This window comes from Nerophis ophidion, linkage group LG27, assembly GCF_033978795.1.
Source record: "Nerophis ophidion isolate RoL-2023_Sa linkage group LG27, RoL_Noph_v1.0, whole genome shotgun sequence".
Taxonomy (NCBI): Eukaryota; Metazoa; Chordata; class Actinopteri; order Syngnathiformes; family Syngnathidae; genus Nerophis; species Nerophis ophidion.
Genome location: NC_084637.1, coordinates 23,977,587 through 24,003,396, shown reverse-complemented (window position 1 = coordinate 24,003,396; position 25,810 = coordinate 23,977,587). Strand labels below are relative to the sequence as shown.

General features: G+C 42.7%; 1 protein-coding gene and 1 long non-coding RNA gene across 2 annotated transcripts in view; one reads left to right on the top strand and one right to left on the bottom strand.

Annotated features, from left to right (window-relative positions):
- Window positions 1-25,810, top strand: part of pcsk1nl (proprotein convertase subtilisin/kexin type 1 inhibitor, like) — a 290,280-nt gene that overhangs the window by 178,755 nt on the left and 85,715 nt on the right. The window lies entirely within an intron of this gene.
- On the bottom strand, window positions 4,778-6,435 carry LOC133544153 (uncharacterized). The gene is made up of 5 exons (XR_009804591.1): window positions 6,421-6,435; window positions 6,073-6,355; window positions 5,851-5,991; window positions 5,218-5,326; window positions 4,778-5,143 (listed from the first exon to the last, which is right to left on the bottom strand). It is a non-coding gene; the product is annotated as an uncharacterized LOC133544153 (long non-coding RNA).

Sequence of the window (25,810 nt, the reverse complement as noted above, 5' to 3'; positions counted from 1 at the left end):
TGTGTGTGTGTGTGTGTGTGTGTGTGCCCATTTAAGAATGGCAGTGTGTTGGGTGAGTGAAGTTTATGGAAAAGTTAGGAGAGGGAGCGGTAGCATGCAGCAGGAGTGGTGAATGTCTCGGGTTGTGTCCTGCAGAAATAAGAATTAGGTGACCGAATTCTAACGAATCGGCGGCCTTGTCGTTCCAACCCAAAAGCAGAGCTTAGCAGACCTATCGTCGGGAAAAGTGAAGGGTGTTGAAAACATCGACCCTGGAGGGAACGTCCCTAATGTGCTCCTCGACTACGATCTGGGACTCTCTCTCTCTCAACAATAATCTTCAAAATGATGTTTGAAATACCACATAGTCACACACGTGGCATTCGTCACCTACATTCTGGCCATTGTTGAAGTAATCTGTCAACGACGTTTCAGTTTAGTTCAGTTTCAGTTCATTTCGAACATCCATCCATCCATCCATCCATCATCTTCCGCTTATCCGAGGTCGGGTCGCGGGGGCAGCAGCCTAAGCAGGGAAGCCCAGACTTCCCTATCTCCAGCCACTTCGTCTAGCTCTTCCCGGGGGATCCCGAGGCGTTCCCAGGCCAGCCGGGAGACATAGTCTTCCCAACGTGTCCTGGGTCTTCCCCGTGGCCTCCTACCAGCTGGACGTGCCCTAAACACATCCCTAGGGAGGCGTTCGGGTGGCATCCTGACCAGATGCCCGAACCACCTCATCTGGCTCCTCTCGATGTGGAGGAGCAGCGGCTTTACGTTGAGTTCCTCCCGGATGGCAGAGCTTCTCACCCTATCTCTAAGGGAGAGACCCGCCACCCGGCGGAGGAAACTCATTTCGGCCGCTTGTACCCGTGATCTTATCCTTTCGGTCAGGACCCAAAGCTCATGACCATAGGTGAGGATGGGAACGTAGATCGACCGGTAAATTGAGAGCTTTGCCTTCCGGCTCAGCTCCTTCTTCACCACAACGGATCGATACAACGTCCGCATTACTGAAGACGCCGCACCGATCCGCCTGTCGATCTCACGATCCACTCTTCCCCCACTCGTGAACAAGACTCCTAGGTACTTGAACTCCTCCACTTGGGGCAGGGTCTCCTCCCCAACCCGGAGATGGCACTCCACCCTTTTCCGGGCGAGAACCATGGACTCGGACTTGGAGGTGCTGATTCTCATTCCGGTCGCTTCACACTCGGCTGCGAACCGATCCAGTGAGAGCTGACGATCCCGGCCAGATGAAGCCATCAGGACTACATCATCTGCAAAAAGCAGAGACCTAATCCCGTGGCCACCAAACCGGAACCCCTCAACGCCTTGGCTGCGCCTAGAAATTCTGTCCATAAAAGTTATGAACAGAATCGGTGACAAAGGACAGCCTTGGCGGAGTCCAACCTTCACTGGAAACGTGTCCGACTTACTGCCAGCAATGCGGACCAAGCTCTGACACTGATCATACAGAGAGCGGACTGCCACAATAAGACATTCCGATACCCCATACTCTCTGAGCACTCCCCACAGGACTTCCCGAGGGACACGGTCGAATGCCTTCTCCAAGTCCACAAAGCACATGTAGACTGGTTGGGCAAACTCCCATGCACCCTCAAGAACCCTGCCGAGAGTATAGAGCTGGTCCACAGTTCCACGACCAGGACGAAAACCACACTGTTCCTCCTGAATCCGAGGTTCGACTATCCGGCGAAGCCTCCTCTCCAGTACACCTGAATAAACCTTACCGGGAAGGCTGAGGAGTGTGATCCCACGATAGTTGGAACACACCCTCCGGTCCCCCTTCTTAAAGAGAGGGACCACCACCCCGGTCTGCCAATCCAGAGGTACCGCCCCCGATGTCCACGCGATGCTGCAGAGTCTTGTCAACCAAGACAGCCCCACAGCATCCAGAGCCTTAAGGAACTCCGGGCGGATCTCATCCACCCCCGGGGCCTTGCCGCCAAGGAGCTTTTTAACTACCTCAGCGACCTCAGCCCCAGAAATAGGAGAGTCCACTACAGATTCCCCAGGCACCGCTTCCTCAAAGAAAGACGTGTTGGTGGGATTGAGGAGGTCTTCGAAGTATTCCCTCCACCGATCCACAACATCCGCAGTCGAAGTCAGCAGAACACCATCCGCACCATACACGGTGTTGATAGTGCACTGCTTCCCCTTCCTGAGGCGCCGTATGGTGGTCCAGAATCGCTTCGAAGCCGTCCGGAAGTCGTTTTCCATGGCTTCCCCGAACTCTTCCCATGTCCGAGTTTTTGCCTCCGCGACCGCTAAAGCTGCACACCGCTTGGCCCGTCGGTACCCGTCCACTGCCTCCGGAGTCCTATGAGCCAAAAGAACCCGATAGGACTCCTTCTTCAGCTTGACGGCATCCCTCACTGCTGGTGTCCACCAACGGGTTCTGGGATTACCGCCACGACAGGCACCAACAACCTTGCGGCCACAGCTCCAATCAGCCGCCTCGACAATAGAGGTTCGGAACATGGTCCACTCGGACTCAATGTCCCGCACCTCCCTCGTGACATGTTCAAAGTTCTCCCGGAGGTGTGAATTGAAACTCTCTCTGACAGGAGACTCTACCAGACGTTCCCAGCAGACCCTCACAATGCGTTTGGGCCTGCCAGGTCGGTCCGGCATCCTCCCCCACCATCGCAGCCAACTCACCACCAGGTGGTGATCGGTAGAAAGCTCCGCCCCTCTCTTCACCCGAGTGTCCAAAACATAAGGCCGCAAATCCGATGACACAACTACAAAGTCGATCATGGAACTGCGGCCTAGGGTGTCCTGGTGCCAAGTGCACATATGGACACCCTTATGTTTGAACATGGTGTTTGTTATCGACAAACTGTGACGAGCACAAAAGTCCAATAACAAAACACCACTCGGGTTTAGATCCGGGCGACCATTCTTCCCAATCACGCCTCTCCAGGTTTCACTGTCGTTGCCAACATGAGCGTTGAAGTCTCCCAGTAGGACAAGGGAATCACCCGGAGGAGCACTTTCCAGTACTCCCTCGAGTGTACCCAAAAAGGGTGGGTATTCTGAACTGCTGTTTGGTGCGTAAGCACAAACAACAGTCAGGACCCGTCCCCCCACCCGAAGGCGAAGGGAAGCTACCCTCTCGTCCACTGGGTTGAACTCAAACGTACAGGCTTTGAGCCGGGGGGCAACCAGAATTGCCACCCCAGCCCGTCGCCTCTCACTGCCGGCAACGCCAGAGTGGAAGAGGGTCCAGTCCCTCTCGAGAGAACTGGTTCCAGAGCCCTTGCTGTGCGTCGAGGTGAGTCCGACTATATCCAGCCGGAACTTCTCTACCTCGCGCACTAGCTCAGGCTCCTTCCCCCCCAGTGAGGTGACGTTCCACGTCCCAAGAGCTAGCTTCTGTAGCCGAGGATCGGACCGCCAAGTGCCCTGCCTTCGGCTGCCGCCCAGCTCACAATGCACCCGACCTCTATGGCCCCTGCTATGGGTGGTGAGCCCATTGGAGGGGTGACCCACGTTGCCTCTTCGGGCTGTGCCCGGCCGGGCCCCATGGGAACAGGCCCGACCACCAGGCGCTCGCCATCGTGCCCCAACTCCGGGCCTGGCTCCAGAGCGGGGCCCCGGTGACCCACGTCCGGGCGAGGGAAATCTGGGTTCATTTCGTTGTAATTCCATAGAAGTCTTTGAGCTGCTCTTTGTCTGATCACTCACCTAGGACCTGTCAACGACGTTTCAGTTTAGTTCAGTTTCAGTTCATTTCGAACATGCATACAAAACAATGTAATTCATCATATATTTACAGTTGTTTCATTACAGCACGTCCAAAAAAAAGTAGGTAGAAGCTGAGCTTATTTAATCCTACCCCTTTTCATACTATAGCAATTTTATCCTATTTCCTTGTTCTCTGTAACATAACAGTGAACAAATAAATAATAAACAAATAATATACCATAGTAAGTAAACAAATATTAAATACATAAATGATCTTGTCTCAATAAAAAAACAAAAAAAACAAATGCTTAGCGTTAGCTTTTTAACGCAACAATATTCTCTATTTTGGAAAGTGTGTGAAACAAGATGGTGGTTATGTTCGTCTTCAAGATATATATTTAACGGTGTACATTTTCAAATTATACATTCCGATACTGATAAATTCTGATGCAAATCAATGCTGATAACGTTTATAAATGTGACTGTGGAGAAAAATTCACCAGGATATAATGACAGTGTCACGCCTGTAAGATTATGTTTTGGGTTTTGCCATGTTTGGTTAGGTTATGTTTAGTTTTTTTGGACATTTAGTTCTTTCTTGGCACCTCCTGGTTTGTTTTCGTCTCCATGCCAACTCATTAGTTTTCACCTGTCATGTCACGCCCCTGTCCTCAGTTTTCACACCTGCTTGTAATTATCATTGGTATTATTTAAACCATTAGTTGCCAAGTGTTCAGTCTGGCATCTTCACACACCCCACCCATGCTGTTCCTACCGTCATGCCCTCGTTCACAGTTTTTTGTCATGTAAGTTTTGTTTATAGTTCATAGTCAATTGCCTTTTTGCTAAGTCTTTTTGTTTATGTCCATTATTCATGCCATCGAGCAAGTGTTTTTGTTTCCTGTTTGTGTTTCATAGCCTAGATTATTTTCCGCCATTAAGTGTGTCCTAGTTTTCCCTGTTTTGTATTATAGTGTATAAATAAATTTAAAGATGTACTCACATTCACGTCTCGCTCGTGCTAACTTCCCTCTGCGTCACAGAAACAACTTTAATCCAAGCCCAAGTTTGACAGACAGACAAAAAATTGATTTTTAAGGTTTTTATTGATTAAGACAGCCAGAGTGTAGATGAACAATAAAACATTGAACATCAAGAGTATCTGAACTCCCAAGCAACGACCTCCACCACGCTAGCCTGCAGACCCTAGCCGCCGCGCTTCGGCTCCAGAAACCATTTATTCAATAGCATTGAATGTTGAAGGCGGTAAAAGCGGATTTAGAAGCATTCCGTGGGACAGATTGAAAAGCTTATTGGCCAATATATGACATGCAGAGTCATAGTTTGCTCATGTCTGGTACGGTTAGGGGCCGCTGTCGTCCATTTGACTATTGATCTTAGGCGCAAACAAATGGTCTCGGGACACTGCAGTCGCTAACGAGCCCATTTCCAGCTGTAAGAAAACAAAACAACTTGTGAAATCTTCTATCAATAATATCCGGTGACTAAAGTTTTTGTTCTTCATACCAGTTCCAATGTGCACACAGTCGTCAAATATAGTATCGCCTTTGACAGTAAATTTTGCAAAGTCTGTAGGGTCATAGACTTTGCCATCAGTCCAAATGAAGGCACCCTCCTGGAAGACAATCACATTTCATTGAATCACTTTTAAAAAAAAGGGTCACTGCCTTACTTGGTATCTGCACCCTGAAAAGAGTGTCAGGGTGTATCTGTTGTGTTGGCAGCAGTCATGCAGCGCTAGAATATATACACTGGGGAACAGGGGAGTGTGTGGACAGTGGTCCCCACTTTGTGCACCCTGGACTAGACAGAGAGGACGCCAATGAAAGCAGATGCACCAATAGGCCTCAAGAATGCACACCCCCCAAAGACAGACACACCCACTACCTGATGGACAGCCTGCAAAAGACCACTGCTACAGATGTTGAAGACAATGCAGGTTAAAAGCAAAGCAAACCCAGCAGACCTTCCCTAGCAGGGCAACTTGAAGCCCAGGGAGTTTGTGAAAGCAGCCGAGTCAGAGACCAGAAAGCCACAGGTGCTGGCAGAGTCATCCCCGTATCAGCTTGACCTCAGACCACCACCCAGTCCCGCCTCTACACACTCTTTCCCTTCAGTTGACTTTGCTACTGGTCACACCTGGATGGTGTCATCGAGTCCTATCCAGGTGTCTACAATGGCTCCGCCATTATTGGCTTTGATCACTTGAAGAACATCTTTGTATTCGTCGTCATTGTGGAATGACACCAGATTGGCACCAAATTTTGTGATGCATATGTCCTGATGAGACAAAGTACAAAACAGGATCACCCAACTGAATCCTCTCATTAGCACGGTTTACAGCGTAAAATCTTTATGTACCTCTGCTTCTGCAAAGGTTTTGGGACCCTTTTGGTAGATGTATTGACCTGCAACACAAATGTTATTTTATGTGAAAAAGACCAGGAAGTATGTGGGAAAAGTGTCCAGGTGAGACAGCTACCAACCAGTGGCATGCAAAGAAGAAAAGAACATTAACTTTCATGAACACAACACTGCATCAACCATTGGATTATTGAAGTCAGCAGGTGAGGTTTGGACTTACCTGTTGAGTCAACACCCCACAGATCGCACAGAGGAGGAAGACGCCAAGAGAAAATGCCATCTGAGAAATGAGAGACACACATTGTTGAATTAAAAATGTCAAAGTAAGATGTAAAGTTGTCTTACCTTTGCAGTGAAGATGCTTGATACCGAGGACAACAACCAGCCGTCCTTTTATACGCTAGCTTGACACAGCCCTGGAATGTCTTGCATGTTAATTATGGGACAATTATCCACGATAAAATGAACTTTAAATGTCAGATGTAATTATCTAATTGAGTTAAATTATTAAAGGTAAAACAATTGAAATAAAAAAAACAGCGGCTGTTCAAAATGTTAGCATGAAGATATTCATAACACAGGAACTTGTGGTGGGGTGTGGCACTGACACCTTTAAAGTTGTGTATTTTTTTTTTCAAACTTAATTATTGTGCTGTAATGGATGTGAACACAGGTTGGTTAAGGTGAAGAGGAAGTTTTGGAAAAAATAAGTAATGAATTATTGTTTTTAGTTTCTTTCCCAAAAAAGCTATTTAATTGCCAAGAGAATTGTGAACAGTTTTTTTGAAAAACTCCTTAAAGCTCTTATATTATGATTGTTTTGTAGATTTAAAATACTTTTGTGGTCTACATGACATGAAATGGTGGTTCTGTGGTCAAAATGTTGCATGGATTATGTTTTGCAGAGCATCTTCAAGCCGCTTTCTGTTTTGTGGGTGCGCGTTATCTACGTGCCTCCACTTCGACAGTCTTCTCCCAGATATCGTTTTTGTAGTTTTTAGTGCTTCCATACGGTAAAATTCCAGACAATTAGTAATGCTGTTTCGATATTCAACTATGGAAAAACAGTCATTTAATAATGCATTTTTGCTGGACAAAACATGGTGGAAAGCAACTACACAGACCTTGTTCCAGGAGATTTTCACTTGGATTAAACGGAGCCGAACGTTTCGTTTCACTTTATTTCCCTCGCTTCACTTCCAGAGTGTAGAATCTCAGCGTGCACGGGGAAAAATACCTGATGTTGCTTTCATTTTCTTAACGCAGTGTCCGACTGTGACTGCGAGTTCATGATGTGAGGAAACCTGCAGCAGCTGTTGTGTCGGGAACGTTGCTACAACTTCTTTATAAAGTCTTTAGTTTCTTTACTGGGATTTTCACTCCTCTTTTATTGAATTGCAAACGTTCTCAGTGTTCCAATGACATCAATACTAGCTCAAATCTTTAGTCATGTCATTGAATTAATGTTCCTTGGTTTGTCATTTTGTTGGTTTATTCCTTTCTTGGTTTACTCCTTTGTTCGTTCTTTTGTATGATCATGATCCTTCGTTCGTTAGTTCCTTCTTTCGTTCATTAGTTCCTTCTTTCGTTCATTATTAGTTCCTTCTTTCGTTCGTTGAATCCTTCTTTCGTTCGTTGGATCCTTCTTTCGTTCGTTAAATCCTTCTTTCGTTCGTTGGATTCTTTCGTTCGTTAGTTCCTTATTTCGTTCATTAGTTCCTTCTTTCGTTCGTTAGTTCCTTCTTTTGTTTGTTGGATCCTTCTTTTGTTCGTTGGATCCTTCTTTCGTTCGTTAAATCCTTCTTTCGTTCGTTGGATTCTTCTTTCGTTCGTTAGTTCCTTCTTTCGTTCATTAGTTCCTTCTTTCGTTCGTTAGTTCCTTCTTTTGTTCGTTGGATCTTTTTTTCATCCGTTGGATCCTTCTTTCGTTCGTTGGATCCTTCTTTCGTCCGTTGGACTCTTCTTTCATTCGTTGGATCCTTCTTTCATTCGTTGGATCCTTCTTTCGTTCGTTGGAGCCTTCTTTCGTTCGGTGGATATTTCTTTCGTTCGTTGGATCCTTCTTTCGTTTGTTAGTTCCTTCTTTCGTTTGTTAGTTCCTTCTTTCGTTCATTAGTTCCTTCTTTTGTTCGTTGGATCCTTCTTTCGTTCGTTGGATCCTTTTTTCGTTCGTTGGATCCTTCTTTCGTTTGTTGGACCCTTCTTTCATTCGTTGGATCTTTCATTCGTTTGTTGGATCCTTCTTTTGTTCGTTGGATACTTCTTTCGTTTGTTGGATCCTTCTTTCGTTCGTTGGATCCTTCTTTCCTTTGTTGGATCTTTCATTCGTTTGTTGGATCCTTCTTTTGTTCATTGGATCCTTCTTTCGTTCGTTGGATCCTTCTTTTGTCCGTTGGATCTTACTTTCGTTCGTTGGATCCTTCTTTCGTCCGTTGGATCCTTCTTTCGTTCGTTGGATCCTTCTTTCGTTTGTTGGGTTCTTCCTTCCTTTCTTCTTTCCTTTGTTCGTTCCTTTGTTCCTTCTGTCGATTGTTCCTTCCTGCCTTTTTTTCCTTCCTTTGTCCACTCCTGTTTTCCACCAGGCGTACCAGAATTTTTTTCCAATCGGCCGAACAAAAATGGGCCCATGATGCATCTCTGCATTTACTTTTTCAAGTTTGCACAACCAAAAATGTCTGGTTAGATAATAAATGACAAGACGCTTTACGTTAAATTGTACTTCTAACTTATTCCGAGCCCATTCCTGCTCTGTCATTGTTAAGTAATAATAAGTTGATATCTAAAATGCATTTTAAAATATACAACTGTGTGAGGCCATGTGAGAGAAGGCAAAAACAATTGAGGTCACGTGCCAGACAAACTTGAACTAAAAGTCTTCAGTGGAACGGCCACCACACCTTAGCTTTACTGACATTTAACGTGACTCATTTACCAAATTAATGACACACCTAATTAAGGTGTTTAAGGTAAATATTTGGCAGGCAAGATGGCCACTGTGAGCAACATGAGCTGAAAGCGTCTTTACATAAGTCCCTGTATTTAATGTTAAAAATGGAGTAAATGCGTCAGTGACTAATGTAATCTTTAAAAGACTTATTTGCATGTCGTCTCCTGTCTCCTGCATCTTTAGGTCTACTGCAGCGATGCGTTTTCATGACAAAAGGTTTAGTTTTAAAGTCACACATATATTTAATAATACAACTTTAACATTTGATAACCAAATAATAAAACAAGGTGACTCTGTAAAAAATCTGGGTATTATCTTCGACCCAACTCTCTCCTTTGAGTCACACATTAAAAGCGTTACTAAAACGGCCTTCTTTCATCTCCGTAATATCGCTAAAATTCGCTCCATTTTGTCCACTAAAGACGCCGAGATCATTATCCATGCGTTTGTTACGTCTCGTCTCGGTTACTGTAACGTATTATTTTCGGGTCTCCCCATGTCTAGCATTAAAAGATTACAGTTGGTACAAAATGCGGCTGCTAGACTTTTGACAAGAACAAGAAAGTTTGATCATATTACGCCTGTACTGGCTCACCTGCACTGGCTTCCTGTGCACTTAAGATGTGACTTTAAGGTTTTACTACTTACGTATAAAATACTACACGGTCTAGCTCCAGCCTATCTTGCCGATTGTATTGTACCGTATGTCCCGGCAAGAAATCTGCGTTCAAAAGACTCCGGCTTATTAGTGATTCCTAGAGCTCAAAAAAAGTCTGCGGGCTATAGAGCGTTTTCCGTTCGGGCTCCAGTACTCTGGAATGCCCTCCCGGTAACAGTTCGAGATGCTACCTCAGTAGAAGCATTTAAGTCTCACCTTAAAACTCATCTGTATACTCTAGCCTTTAAATAGACCTCCTTTTTAGACCAGTTGATCTGCCGCTTCTTTTCTTTCTCCTATGTCCCCCCCTCCCTTGTGGAGGGGGTCCGGTCCGATGAACATGGATGAAGTACTGGCTGTCCAGAGTCGAGACCCAGGATGGACCGCTCGTCGGGACCCAGGATGGACCGCTCGCCTGTATCGGTTGGGGACATCTCTACGCTGCTGATCCGCTTGAGATGGTTTCCTGTTGACGGGACTCTCGCTGCTGTCTTGGAGCCACTATGGATTGAACTTTCACAGTATCATGTTAGACCCGCTCGACATCCATTGCTTTCGGTCCCCTAGAGGGGGGGGGGTTGCCCACATCTGAGGTCCTCTCCAAGGTTTCTCATAGTCAGCATTGTCACTGGTGTCCCACTGGATGTGAATTCTCCCTGCCCACTGGGTGTGAGTTTTCCTTGCCCTTTTGTGGGTTCTTCCGAGGATGTTGTAGTCGTAATGATTTGTGCAGTCCTTTGAGACATTTGTGATTTGGGGCTATATAAATAAACATTGATTGATTGATTGATTAAAGGTCAGACAATACAGCCTGAACACGAGGGTGTAAGGTACTTGCAGTTGGCAATACTCATCAAGATAAGCCAGCGTAGGAGCCGTTGCCATGGACACTGGAGTCAAATGGGACAAGAACAACCCAACCCCCGTTTGGAAAAGTATATCAGTCCCGGGGAGAAGAAAGAGACAGACATTCTGCAAGGAGACATAGGTGGCAGGATGTTTCCTTGTCCCTACCTGTGGCCATGAGGGTATTGTATTTCTTGCCTTCAAACAATCACACGGCAAACCAAATCTTAGACGGTGGATCCGAAAGTTGATGTCTTGGTGAGCTTTATTAGATATTAAACAAACACGCTACGGAGAAAAAGTTCTCCTCCCTGTGTCATTAATTGGGTAAATGAGGCACCTTAAATGTCAGTAATTAGCTAAGGTGTGGTGGCCGTTCCACTGTGGACTTTTTGTTCAAGTTTGTCTGGCACATGACCTCGATTGTTTTTGCCTTCTCTCACATGGCCTCACACAGTTGTATGTTTTCATGTCTCTTGATGACATAAGCATACTTGCCAACCCTCCTGGATTTTCCGGGAGACTGACGAAATTCAGCGCCTCTCCCGAAAACCTCCCGGAATAAATTTTCTGCCGGAAATCTCCCGAAATTCACGCCCCCTTCAGCTCCATAAGTGGGGACAGCCTGTTTTCACGTCCGCTTTCCTGTTACATAAACAGCTTGCGTGCCCAATCACGTTACATTATCTACGGATTTTTAATAAAAAACTGCACACACAAGGAGAAGAAGCAGAAGAACCAGGCGACGCCGTCTGTAATAGAGTGATTCTATGTTGTCTGTCGCCATCTCCTGGGGAATGCTGGCTATAGCGTTATGGGGTTGCTTTTTGATTGGCCACCGATTTACGTGGTGTTGGGCACCTGACGGCAAGTGACTCTCGCCAATACGCAAATGGCAGAACAAAGGTTACTCAAATAGTGAAAGGTAAGTGTTGTTGTTGCTTTTTTTTTTAATAACCAGCAAGCACAGTACAGTTAGTAGAACAACTGTGTTTTTATTACTGTGTATTTGATAGGTGCCGTCTGAAATTCAACTATTTCTTTTATTTATATATATACAATAGAATGAATATATACAGCAATAATTCAATGAAAGTCAAGTATTTCATACACATATATATTATATATATATATATGTGTATGAAATACTTATATATATATATGTATATATATATATATATATATATATATATATATATATATATTTATATCAGTGGTTCTTAACCTTGTTGGAGGTACCGAACCCCACCAGTTTCATATGCACATTCACCGAACCCTTCTTTAGTGAAAAATAAAATGTGTTTTTTATTCAAATTCAAGCCAAAGTTATGTTTTCGGTAACACTTTAGGGTGGGGAACATATTCTCAGTAACAAAGACTTAATTTAGAGTTATTTGGTCAGGGCCACTGATTAATATATATATATTAGGAGTGGGCAAATTAATGCGTTAATTATGAGTTAACTCATCAATCTATTAACGCCGACAATTATTTTATCGCACATTTGCGTATGTTGTTTACATGCTTTTATTTTGTTAACGCCTTTTCTTAACAAGATGGCGTCGCCCGGCGTCGAGGGGCTCTTGGTAAAGATGGAACATTTGGCAAAAATACCAGACAATTCTGCAAATTTCATGGCTGGCTTACAGCGTGGTCACTCCGGGATCACTTACGACCGCCAGACAATTCTGAATGTGGATAGATCGGGCCGTTTTGGACCGAATGACGCGTGCTTGCTAGACCGGCTAGCTAGCATGGGAATACTTTGCCGGCTACATCCAGCGGCCTGTGAAGCAGCGGAGTATATGTATTGTCTGTCTATTTATGAATAATGCAGACGAGGCGTGTTGGCTGAGTTCTTAACGTTTACTTTCAGAGCGTGCATATCACAACATACAAGATGCCGTCATGGCGACAAAACCTATACCGGGCTACCGCGCATGCTCGTCACTCCTGTTGCATGCTGGGTAGGGTAGTTCTTTTATTCCCTGGCTCATAACATCACAATATAGTACCATGTATATGATGCGTTCAGTTTATCAAGGCACCAAGCAAACAATCGGAAAATTCCCATCATATCAATTCCTAGATATGGTCATAATTATTTTAAGTGCACTACGCAGAATAAACACAACATTATTAATATTGTTACTACGGATAATTTAATCAAAAATTTCCTAAAACAGCCCACTACCTATAATATAGGTTTTTTAAACATAAGATCCCTGATAAAAAAAATGTTTCTGCTGTTACCTCCAAATTGCCTCTTCAGATGTTATGATTGTGGCTCAGAGATTTGTATGTAGATTATATTTATTTTCCATAACAAACAGGATAACTTAAATACCCTGGCAGTGGTAGTAATAAGCTTAAATGTTTGTATTTACATTTTTGGAGTTGATTTTCATAAAATACGCTATTTAACTGCTACTGTTTAACAAGGACTGATTTAAATTGTGTTTGCACAACAAATGTTTTGGCGCTTTTGTTCATGTGGGAGAATATTCCAATAAAAATGCACTACACACTACTTTTGAATTCATTATTGGGCTTTGCGTATACAATGCAGTTAATCGCGATTAATCAGAGAAATAGTGCGATTAACTTCGATTAAAATTTTTAATCGTTGCCCAGCCCTAATATATATATGTACATATATATATAGATATGTATATATATATGTACATATATATATATATATATATATATATATATATGTACTTATATATATATATATATATATATGTATTTATATATATATATATATATATATATATATATATATATATATATATATATATATATATATCCATCCATCCATCCATTTTCTACCGCTTATTCCCTTTCGGGGTCGCGGGGGGCGCTGGCGCCTATCTCAGCTACAATCGGGCGGAAGGCAGGGTACACCCTGGACAAGTCGCCACCTCATCGCAGGGCCAACACAGATAGACAGACAACATTCACACTCACATTCACACTAGGGCCAATTTAGTGTTGCCAATCAACCTATCCCCAGGTGCATGTCTTTGGAAGTGGGAGGAAGCCGGAGTACCCGGAGGGAACCCACGCATTCACGGGGAGAACATGCAAACTCCACACAGAAAGATCCCGAGCCTGGATTTGAACCCAGGACTGCAGGACCTTCGTATTGTGAGGCAGACGCACTAACCCCTCTGCCACCGTGAAGCCCTATATATATATATATATATATATATATATATATATGAAATACTCGAGTTGGTGAATTATACTCTTCCCCTCTTAACCACGCCCCCACCCAAACCACGCCCCAACCACGCCTCCTCCCCACCCCTGACCACGCCCCCCCACGCCCTGAAATCGGAGGTCTCAAGGTTGACAAGTATGGACATAAGACCAAATTAATACTCCTTTTGAATGCATTTTAGATATTGAATTATTATTATTAATGACAGAGCAGGAATGGGCTAGCAATAAGTTAGCAGTAACATTTCATGTAAAGTGCCCTGTCATTTATTATCTAACAGAACATTTTTTGTTGTCAAATGTGCAAACTTCAAAAAGTACATGCACAGGTGCATCGATGGGCCCATTTTTGTTAGGCCCACTGGAAACGTTTCCGGTACGCTTGGTGGACAACGACGGAACAAACACAGGAAAACAGACAAAGCAATGAACAAAAGAACAAAAGAAGGAGGGAAGGAAGAAACAAACGTAAAAATGAACGAAGGGAAACAAGGAACGAAGAAACGAACAAAGGAAAAAAGAACGAACGTAGGAACAAAGGAAGGAATGAAAAACAAAGGAAAGAAGGAAGAAATGAACAATGGAACGAACAAAAATAAAAAGGAACGAACGAAAAAACAAAGGAATGGAAGAAGAAAAGAACAATCAAAGGAAGAAAGGAACAAATGACGAGTAAAAGGAAGGAAGCAAGCAAGAAAGGAAGGAACAAGCATAGGACCCAACAAACGAAGGAATAAAGGAATGAAAGAAAAAGGGAACAAACGAAAGAACAAATACAATAAGGAATGAACAAAGAAAGGAACAAACAAATGAACAAAGGAATGAAAAAAGGAACAAAAGAATGAAGAAATTAATGAACAAAGGACTGAACAAAGGAACAAAGAAAGGAATGTAGAAAAGAACGAAGGAAGGATGGACTGTAGGAAAGAACAGTGGTATAAATACGAAGGAAAAAAGGAAGAAACAAAAAAATGAACAAATGCACAAACAAAGGAATGAAACAACAAACAAGGGACCCAACAAACAAAGGAATGAACGAACAAAAAACAAAGGAAAGAACACAGAAACAAACAAAGGAACGAACAATGGAACGAACAAAGGAACAAAGAAATTAATGAAGGAACAAAAAAGGATCCAATGAAGGAACAAAAGATAGAATGAACAAAATGAAGAACCCAATGAACCAAGGAACAAACAAACAAAGGATCAAATTAATGAAAGAAGGAACGGGATAATGAACAAAGTATTGAAGGAAGGAACATATGTGACTGTCAAAATGGAGGATTATATATACTCTACAAGCTCAAAGACTTATCCAAACTAGACTTTCAGACAAAACAAAAGATGATCATACTTTGACAACAAAGTAAGTTTTACAAACAAAAGGTAAGACTATAAATATTTGAAATGTTGTAAAAGAATGTCTGTCTCTTCCTTCTTCTCGGGACTGATATACTTTTCCAAAGGGTGGTTGGGTTGTCCTTGTCCCATTTGACTCCAGTGTCCATGGCAACGGCTCCTGCGCTGGCTTATCTTGATGAGTATTGCCACTCGCAAGTACCTCACACCCTCGTGTTCAGGCTGTATTGTCTGACCTTTAATATACGTGTGACTTTAAAACTAAACATTTTGTCATGAACACGCATCGCTGCAGTAGTTGTGACCTCAAGACGCAGGAGACAGGAGACAACATGCAAGTAAGTCTTTTAAAGATTACATTAGTGCAACTAGCATGTGCACAAAAACATGGTCAAGCAGCATAACAAACATACAACAGTTTGCATACAGCTAACAGCCAGTAAGTAAACTAATAGTCATGCAGTCACATCGGGGGGAAAAGACTAAAAGGCACTCCATGAACATTAGTCACAATAGACAAACAAACCCACTGACAGACAAACACTCCTCATTAGTGATCAGAGGCAGGTGAGTCCCTTCTCACTACTCAAGAGCAGGTGTGGAAAGAGCACTCAGAAATAGTGGTGAAGTCACTGCAAGACACAAACAAAACAGGAAGTGGAACAAAAAATAAGAGCACAAGACAGGAAGAAACACTACTCAGGGGAAAATTCACCCCAAAAACTGTCATGCAGACCATGACAGTTATCAAATAATTCTTGGTCACATTTATCTACTTTGACAACACTTCAAATATTTATAGTCTTACCTTTTACTTGTCAAATTTACTTTGTTGTCAAAGTATGATCATCTTTTGTTTTGTCTGAAAGTCTAGTTTGGATAAGTCTTTGAGCTTGTAGAGTATATATAATCCTCCATTTTGACAGTCACGTACGTTCCTTCCTTCAATACTTTGTGCTTTCCTTTGTTTGTTCCTTTTTTTCATTCCTTCCTTTGTATCAATCAATCAATCAATGTTTACTTATATAGCCCTAAATCACTAGTGTCTCAAAGGGCTGCACAAACCACCACGACATCCTCGGTAGGCCCACATAAGGGCAAGGAAAACTCACACCCAGATTTTTTTTTCCGTTTGTTTGGTCCTTCCTTTGTTTCTTCATTGAGTCCTTTTTTTTCCTTCGTTTGTTGATACTGTTTTTCGTTACTTCGTTCGTTGGGTGCTTTGGATGTTCCTTTGTTCATTCCTTCGTTCATTTCTTTGTTCCTTTGTTCTTTCGTGTGTTCGTTCTTTCGTTAGGTTTTTCGTTCTTTCCTACATACTTTCCTTTCTTCGTTCATTTCTTCGTTCTTCCCGACATTTCTTCCTTTGTTTGTTCCTGGGTTAATTCCTTTTTCCTTTGTTTGTTCACTTGTTCATTCCTTCGTTCTTTCTTTTGTTTGTTCCTTCTCTCCTCCATTCATTTTTGTTCTTTCCAACATTCCTTCCTTTGTTCCTTTGTTCGTTCCTTCGTTGGGTTTTTCGTTGTTTCCTACATTCTTTCCTTCCTTTGTTAATTTCTTCGTTCTTTTCGACATTTCTTCCTTTATATGTTTCTTCGTTAATTTTATTCTTTACTTTGTTTGTTCTCTTGTTCGTTCCTTTGTTGTTTCTTTTGCTGGTTCCTTCCTTCCTTTGTTAATTTCTTCGTTCTTTCCGACATTCGTTCCTGTGTTCGTTCCTTCGTTAATTTCTTTGTTCCTCTGTTTTTTCCCTTTTTCGTTGCTTTGTTCTTGTTTTTGTTTGTTCCTTCGTTGGGTTTTTTGTTCTTTCCTACATTCCTTCCTTCCTTTGTTAATTTCTTCGTTCTTTCCGACATTCCTTCCTTTGTTTGTTCCTTCGTTCATTTCTTTGTTCCTTTGTTCTTTCCTACAGTCCTTCCTTCCTTCATTCATTCATTCCTTTGTTCTTTCCTACATTCCTTCAATACTTCGTTCTTTCCTTTGTTCAGTCCTTTGTTCGTTCCTTCGTTCATTTTTTGATTAATTCATTCATTTGTTCATTCCTTTTTTCTTGTGTTGTTCCTTTCTTTGTTTGTTCCTAATTTTTTTCTTTTATTCCTTGTTTTTTCGTTCCTTTGTTTGTTCATTTGTTGGGTCCTACATTCCTTCCTTCCTTTTTTCTTTCCATTTTCCTTTTGTTCCTTCCTCTCTTCCTTTGTTTGTTTTCTCAATCATTCATTCCTTTGTTCCTTTTTTCCTTCTTTTGTTCCTTTCTTTGTTCCTTTGTTTGTTGGGTCCGACATTCGTTCCTTCCTTCTTTTGTTTCTTTGTTCGTTTTCTCGTTCATTCCTTCCTTTTTTCATTCCTTGATTCGTTTTCTTGTTCATTCATTCCTTCTTTCCTTCCTTTGTTCCTTAATTCCTTTGTCGTTCCTTTGTTCGTTGTCTCCGAAGTTTGTTCCTTCCTTTCCTTCTTTGTTTGTTCTCCCAATCATTCGCTCCTTCATTCTTTTTCCCTTCCTTTGTTCGTTGGGTCCTACGTTCATTCCTTCCTTCCTTCCTTCCTTCCTTCCTTCTTTCGTTCCTTTTTTCATTTTCTTGTTCATTCCATCCTTCTTTTGTTCCTTTCTTCATTTTCTTGTTCATTCCTTCCTTCTTTTGTTCCTTTCTTTGTTTTCTCATTCGTTCCTTCCTTCTTTCGTTCCTTTTTTTCTTTTGTACGTACCTTTCTTCCTTTGTTTGTCCGTTTGTTCGTTCCTTTTTCCTTCGTTCGTTCTTGGGTTTGTTTCTTCCTTTTTTCCTTCTTTCCTGTCAGGCTTGGACTTGGATTGTGTGTGCTCCTTCGACGCAGAGGGACTACAGGACGAGCCAGGCGTGAATTAAGGTACAAGTTATTTTTTATTAGTACTCAAAATACAAAAAAAAAAGGCAAAACAAAAAGCGCGCTCGATGGCGGACACTAATCTATACTAAAACTTAGAACAAAAACAGCACAATGGCAATACTATCTACAAACAAACAAAAGATACTATCAAAGACATAAATACAAACAAAAACTTACTTGGCGTGGATTAATCGAAAAGCATGGCATGAAGTATGAAAGGCAATGATAGTTAATGTTCCCAGACCGATGGACAGAAAGAAAATCACTTAAGTAGTGGTTGTGATAATTAGGAACAGGTGCAGGACTGAGGGCAGGGGCGTGACTAGGAGGGCAAGGTGAAAATCAATGAGTTGTCATGGTAACAAAAACAAACCAGGAAGTGAAAAAACAGAACAAGAGTCCAGAAAACAAAACATAACCTGACCAAAACCAAAACATGAACTTAAAGGCATGACAGAGCCCTCCCGTTAAAGACAGCTTCCAAATGTCCAAAAAAAAAAACAAAACAAAACTATGATCAAAAGTCATGGGAGGACGGGAGGGGGGCATGGCAGTGGATCGCCAAACCACGTGCCCCCGTATCCATCGGGGCAGAGTCAGGTGACGGCGACACGTGGAGGACCGAGGTGGGCGACCCGGGAACGGCCACAGATGTTCCCCTTGGCGTGGCGGACGACCACATAGTGGCCACCACTGTGGCCGACGAGGAGGTCGACATCCTTGGCGTGGTGGACGCCCACGTAGCAGCCACATCCGTGGCCAACAAGGAGGCGGGCGCGTTGTCATCGTGGCAGGCGTTGGCGGTCGACTTGGGCTTTGGCGGTCGACTTGGGCTTGGCGGTCGACCTGGACTTGGCGGTCGACTTGGAAGTCGACTTGGACTTGGGCTTGGCGGTCGACGTGGAGCTGCCACTGGCGGCGCTTGGCGACGTGGAGCTGCCACTGGCGGCGCTTGGTGACGTGGAGCTGCCACTGGCGGCGACGTGGAGCAGGCACTGGCGGCGCTTGGCGACGTGGAGCAGGCACTGGCGGCGCTTGGCGACGTGGAGCAGGCACTGGCGGCGCTTGGCGACGTGGAGCAGGCACTGGCGGCGCTTGGCAACGTGGAGCTGACACTGGTGGCGCTTGGCGACGTGGAGCAGGCAGTGGCAGCGCATGGCGACGTGGAGCAGGCACTGGCGGCGCTTGGCGACGTGGAGCAGGCACTGGCGGTGCTTGGCGACGTGGAGCAGGCACTGGCGGTGCTTGGCGACGTGGAGCAGGCACTGGACTTGGACCTGGACGTGGACTTGGGCTTTGACGTGGACTTGGGCTTTGACGTGGACTTGGACGTGGTTTTAGCCATTGACTTGGTGCTAGCATCGGACTTGGTCTTGGACTTGGTGCTGGACTTGGTCTTGGACTTGGTGCTGGACTTGGTCTTTGACTTGGTGCTGGACTTGGTCTTGGTGCTGGACTTGATGCAGGTGGCCTCGCTGGAAGCTGCGGCTTAGTAGACCGAAAGATAATTTGTTTGTTCTCTTGTTCGTTCCTTTGTTGTTTCTTTTGCTGGTTCCTTCCTTCCTTTGTTAATTTCTTTGTTCTTTCCGACATTCGTTCCTTTGTTCGTTCCTTCGTTAATTTCTTTGTTCCTCTGTTTTTTTCCTTTTTCGTTGCTTTGTTCTTTCTTTTGTTTGTTCCCCCGTTGGTTTTTTTGTTCTTTCCTACATTCCTTCCTTCCTTTGTTCATTTCTTCGTTCTTTCCGACATTCCTTCCTTTGTTTGTTCCTTCGTTCACTTCTTTGTTCCTTTGTTGGTTCCTTTGTTCTTTCCTACAGTCCTTCCTTCCTTCCTTCATTCATTCATTCCTTTGTTCTTTCCTACATTCCTTCAATACTTCGTTCCTTCCTTTGTTCTTTCCTTCGTTAATTTTTTGATGAATTCATTCATTTGTTCATTCCTTCTTTCCTGTGTTGGTTCCTTTCTTTGTTCGTTCCTAATTTTTTTCGTTCATTCATTGTTCCTTCGTTCCTTTGTTTGTTCGTTTGTTGGGTCCTATATTCGTTCCTTCCTTTTTTCTTTCCATTTTCCTTTCGTTCCTTCCTCTCTTCCTTTGTTTGTTTTCTCAATCATTCATTCCTTTGTTCCTTTTTTCCTTCTTTTGTTCCTTTCTTTGTTCCTCTGTTTGTTGGGTCCGACATTCGTTCCTTCCTTCTTTTGTTTTTTTGTTCGTTTTCTCGTTCATTCCTTCCTTTTTTAGTTCCTTGATTTGTTTTCTTGTTCATTCCTTCCTTCTTTCGTTCCTTTGTTCCTTAATTCCTTTGTCGTTCCTTTGTTCGTTGTCTCCGAAGTTTGTTCCTTCCTTTCCTTCTTTGTTTGTTTTCTCAATCATTCGCTCCTTCATTCTTTTTCCTTTCCTTTGTTCCTTTGTTCGTTGGGTCCTACGTTCATTCCTTCCTTCATTCTTTCCTTCCTTCCTTCCTTCCTTCCTTCCCTTCTTCCTTCCTTCCTTCCTTCCTTCCTTCTTTTGTTCCTTTTTTAATTTTCTTGTTCATTCCATTCTTCTTTCGTTCCTTTCTTCGTTTTCTCGTTCATTCCTTCCTTCCTATGTTCCTTTCTTTGTTTTCTCATTCATTCCTTCCTTCTTTTGTTCCTTTTTTTCTTTCGTACGTACCTTTCTTCCTTTGTTTGTCCGTTCGTTTGTTCCTTTTTCCTTCGTTCGTTCTTAGGTTTGTTTCTTCCTTTTTTCCTTCTTTCGTTCCTTCGCTTGTTTTTTTGTTTGTCTGTTTGTTCCTTCGTTGTTCACCAAGCGTACCGAAAATGTTTCTAGTAGGCCAAACAAAAATGGGCCCATCGATGCGTTGTTTTCAAGTTTGCACATTTGACAACGAAAATGCTCAGTTAGATAAATGACAGGGCGCTTTACAAATGTATTTTTTATTACTAGCCCTTTCCTGCTTTGTCATTTTTATTATTAATATTTTAATACCGAAAATGCATTTAAAAAGAGTATTCATTTGGTCTTGAAAACATACAACTGTGTGAGGCCATATGAGAGAAGGCAAAAACCAAACAAACTTGAACAAAAAGTCCACAGTGGAACGGCCACCGCGCCTTCGCTAATTACTGATATTTAACGTGCCTCATTTACCAAATTAACAACACACCTGTTTACAAATCCGTTGGTGTTGAAGGGAGGAGAACCTTTCCCTTAGCGTGTTCGTCTAATCTTTAATAAACTCGACCAAATTTTCAGATTAACAGTCTTCAATTTATTTTATCGTGTGATTGTTTGAAGGCAAGAAATATAATTCCTTCATTGCCAAAGGTAGGGAAAGGAAGACAAAAATAATCACATTCAAATTAAAATAAAAGTGTGTAGATAAAATACTTGCAGTTGTCATATGCACATTTACATAAAAGTGTTCTCAGCCTGGATTTGAACATTGCTAATGTTTAGGCCAGTCTCACACCTTCAGAAAAGACTATTCCAGATTTTTGGAGCAGAAAACTGACCCTGTTTGGTCCTGAGTCTGGGCACATGCAGGAGACCACACCCTGAAGTTCACGTGGTTCTAACATGTCAGAGATGTCGGCACACGACCATGAAAGGGCTTGTACACAAGGAGATATGTTTTTAAGTCTATTCTCTGGGCAACAGGAAGCCGGTGCAGTGACCTCAGCATTGGACTAATATGGCTGTATTTCCTGGTTCTAGTCAGGACTGGAGCAGCAGCATTTTGGATGTACTACAGCTTTGGAGACAAAGGCATGGATTAGTCTTTCGAAGTCTGATGTAGTCTGATTTTGGCATGTTTTTCAGGTGGTAAAAATCTGCTGATGTTATTCACCGAATATGGCTGTTAAAGTTCAAGTCTGAGTCCATCATTACCATGCCACCTACTGATCTGGTATGGTATAACATGGTTACTCTGCCGAGCTCCAGACAGCACCGACACTCAACAACGGCGGCACATTATTTGCAGATTATAATTACTGGTTTGCAAAAAATATTTTTAACCCAAATATGTGAGGACTGGTGGGCATTGTAATGCCGGGTTCGATTCCCTCGAGGATGCGTTGACGTGAACACAACGAAGGTAGGATCTTAAAATATTTATTTTATAAAAAGGGAGCTCTGAACAGAAATACTGGAGCTAATAAAAAGGCAAACCAAAAACACTAGTATGAAAACTAGGAAGTAAAAATAGACAAACTTAAATAGCACGTTGGCTCAAAAGAGAAAATAAATCATCAGTATGTAAACTGGACAAAACAAGTGGCTTAGCGTGAGAAGCTAGCGAGAATAGAACTACTTGCGAGAAAGCAAATGATCAAAATCCAGACGTACAGTGGCGTGAAAGCAAACTATGAACCCAGACCGAATGAACAGAGAAGACTGGCTTAAATAGGAGGGTGATAATTAGTAGCAGGTGTGCGGGGCGAGACTAGCAGGTGGACTGATGAGTGACCATGGTGACAAAGCAAACAGGAAATAAGGAGTCGGAGAAATATAAAAAATGGAAAAATAAATAGTGTAGATCTGAGCAGCAGATCGCAACAAAATAGGTGAAACTGCATAATCTCCCACGGCACAGCAGACTGTATCTCACGGCACACTGTGGTTGAAAAACACAGCATTAAACAGATCATTTTCAAGTTTTTAATTCATAAGCACAGCAATTTGTTTGCTTTATGCAAATGTTTGCTTAACAATATGTTTTTTTAAAACTACTTTACAGACACACAAACTTTCCACACTGTACGGGGACACAGTATGTGGGACGTAACTCGGACCTACTTCCTGTTTCTGTCTACGGCGCTAAGCCTTCTGTGTAATTTGGAATAGAAACATTCACTTACTAGTTTACACGTATTTATATAAAAATTTCACAAATAACGAGTAAAACATACACGGAGAATGTCTGCAACTTTTAAAACAGACAAAAGTAAGGAAGCATTTGGTAGTGTTTCTTTCTGTAATTATAATTAATTACTGCTATTATTGTTACAATTAAAACATTACAGTAATCAGACAATGAGCTCTGAGTATGTGGAAAAAAGCCAAAGGCTTTACTTGTTACTGACGAACTGAGGCATTAAGGCCAACAACAGTGTCAGTGTATTTCTTTTTTTTAAATATATTTCCTGTCCAGCCGCTCAGGCAAATAATATTTTTCATGTAGATGCACATATCTGCTCTCTGGATGCCTTATTTGTTTTAGACTTTTTCAAACGTTTGGATATATTTAGTGTTTGGCATGGATGGGGATAGAAAGAAGAAGAAGACAGGCGAGCAAAGCAAGTTTATTTATAGAGCACAATTTTTGCACAAGGCAATTCAAAGTGCTTTACAGAAAATTACAAAAAGACAAACATTACAAATAAAATCATTATAAAAATAAGCTTAATTTAAATTAAATTCATAAAATATATTAATCATAAATAAAATCACATTCAAATTAAAATCAAAGTGTGAAGATAAAAACTTTCAGTTGTCATATGCACATTTACGTAAACGTGTTAGCATCTCTGGAGACAAAGGCATGGATTAGTCTTTCTAAGTCAGTGGTTCTTAACCTGAGTTCGATCGAACCCTAAGGGTTCGGTGATTCGGCCTCAGGGGTTCGGCGGAGGTCAAGACACACCCGACTCATCGTGTAAATAAAAACTTTTTCCTATCGCCGTATTATGGATACCCACCAAAAATGTTCCCTCTAATTTTCCATCTGATTCGCAGGTGTGTAATTTGTTGTGAGTTCATGCACTGTGTTGGTTTTGTTCTTTGAACAAGATGATGTTCATGCACGGTTCATTTTGTCTGCTCGCGGAAAACAAACATCCTAATCTACGATCTGACTCCCTCGAACAGCCTTGACGCTGTGGAAACAGGACCAGGCTGTTCCGAAAACACCCCCGAAGACACCTCAATGATAGATGCTTTAGACCTCCCTCCCTCCTCAACGACACCTGGAGTGGAACTTTTGCAGATCAGCCTCAGTCTAAAAAACATTGCATCATCACACCCAAGAGAATTGGGCATACACACACACACACCCCACCCCCACCCCACGCCTTCCCCACCGCTTTTTCCCCTCGGGGTGATGGTCGGATGGCAGCGCTTCAAAGCAGCAGTCGCCTTCCAGATCCCCAACTCCTCGCCCCTCTGTTGCGAGTTTGTCGTGATTAAATGTGACGTGTTTATGTGTGCATTGCATGGATATTTTTTTCCCACTCCAGACTAGGCCCCCCTTAGGAGCCCAGTCTAGATTGTATTTTTTTACTCATCTTCTTCCCCAGCGTTTTACCTTTTCCCATCTTTTACGGGGTGCCTCGTGGCACCCCATCAGCGTCCCTGTTCTGTAACCCTGTACACCAGGGGTGCCCATTACGTCGATCGCGAGCTACCAGTCGACCGCGGGGGGTGTGTCAGTCGATCTCCAGCCAGGCTTTTTAAAAAAATAGACCTAAAAATTAGTGATCATCAATCTTCACCAAGACGTCACTTAAATGACATTCACGGTACCGGAGGGTCTTGTGAGATGACGCTGGCTGCTGCAAGATCATTATTATTAAAATATGACCGAGAGGAAGGCGAGAAACACTTTTTATTTCAACAGACTCTCGCGCCGTACCTTCCGTCAAAACTCTAAAGGCCGACTGCACATGTCCTATCTTCACAATAAAAGCCCTGCTTCATGCTGCCTGCGCTAACTAAATACAGAGTCTCGGAAAACTGGCGTGCACAAGCGATCCCTCAGAAAGCTGGCGTGCACATCACTTGTGCACGCCAGCTTTCCGAGACTCTTATTTTGTTAGCGCAGGCAGCATGAAGCAGGGCTTTTATTGTGAAGATAGGAAATGTGCAGTCGGCCTTTAGAGTTTTGACGGAAGGGACGGCGCAAAAGTCTGTTGAAATAAAAAGTGTTTCTCGCCTTCCTCTCTGTCATTTTTTCATAATAATGAACTGGCAGCAGCCAGCGTCATCTCACAAGACCCTCGGGTGATGTGAATGTCAATCAAGCAAGCTACGGAATTTGCCGCCAATGTTTTTCTTGTAAAGTGTATGGAAGCTGGATGAATTAGATGCCAACCACTTTCTTGTGGTATTGTACAGAAAGGACAACTTTTTTTCTCCTCCATTTGAAAATGTGGGCGTTATCATCATTACTGTCTGATTCCAATCAATGCAAGTCATCAGAATCAGATAATACACCAACTTATATTCTTGTCTTTGTGAAAGAGAGACATCTATATGTGTTACACATGCTTGTATTATCATTAAACACATTTGACTTGTTTACAAAAATATCTCTTTCATAAATAAATAAATATAAATGATATATATAAATGAGGTAGATCCCCTCGAGTTGGTCAATTGAAAAGTAGCTCGCCTGCAGAAAAAGTGTGGGCACCCCTGCTGTACACTGTTTGTTTGTCTAATTTTGAACGGGTTTGTGCTGTAAACAAAAATGTTGTTGTATTTGTTGCAATGACAATAAAGACCTACCTACCAACCGTCCTGCACTAGTAAAAAAAACATAACTTTGTCTTGAATTTGAGAAAAAAAGACCATTTTATTTTTCACTCGAGAAGGGTTCGGTGAATGCGCATATGAAACTGGTGGGTTTCGGTACCTCCAACAAGGCTAAGAACCACTGTTCTAAGTCTGATGTAGACATCATTCCTCTGATTTTGGCAATGTTTTTCAGGTGGTATAAATCTGCTATTGTTATTGACCGAATGTGGCTGTTGGAGTTCAAGTCTGAGTCCATCATTACCCCCAGATTTGTAACCCGATTATTAGGTTTAAGAGAGGGAGTAGCCAGGTGACTAATAATAGTTTCTCTTTGCTTGTG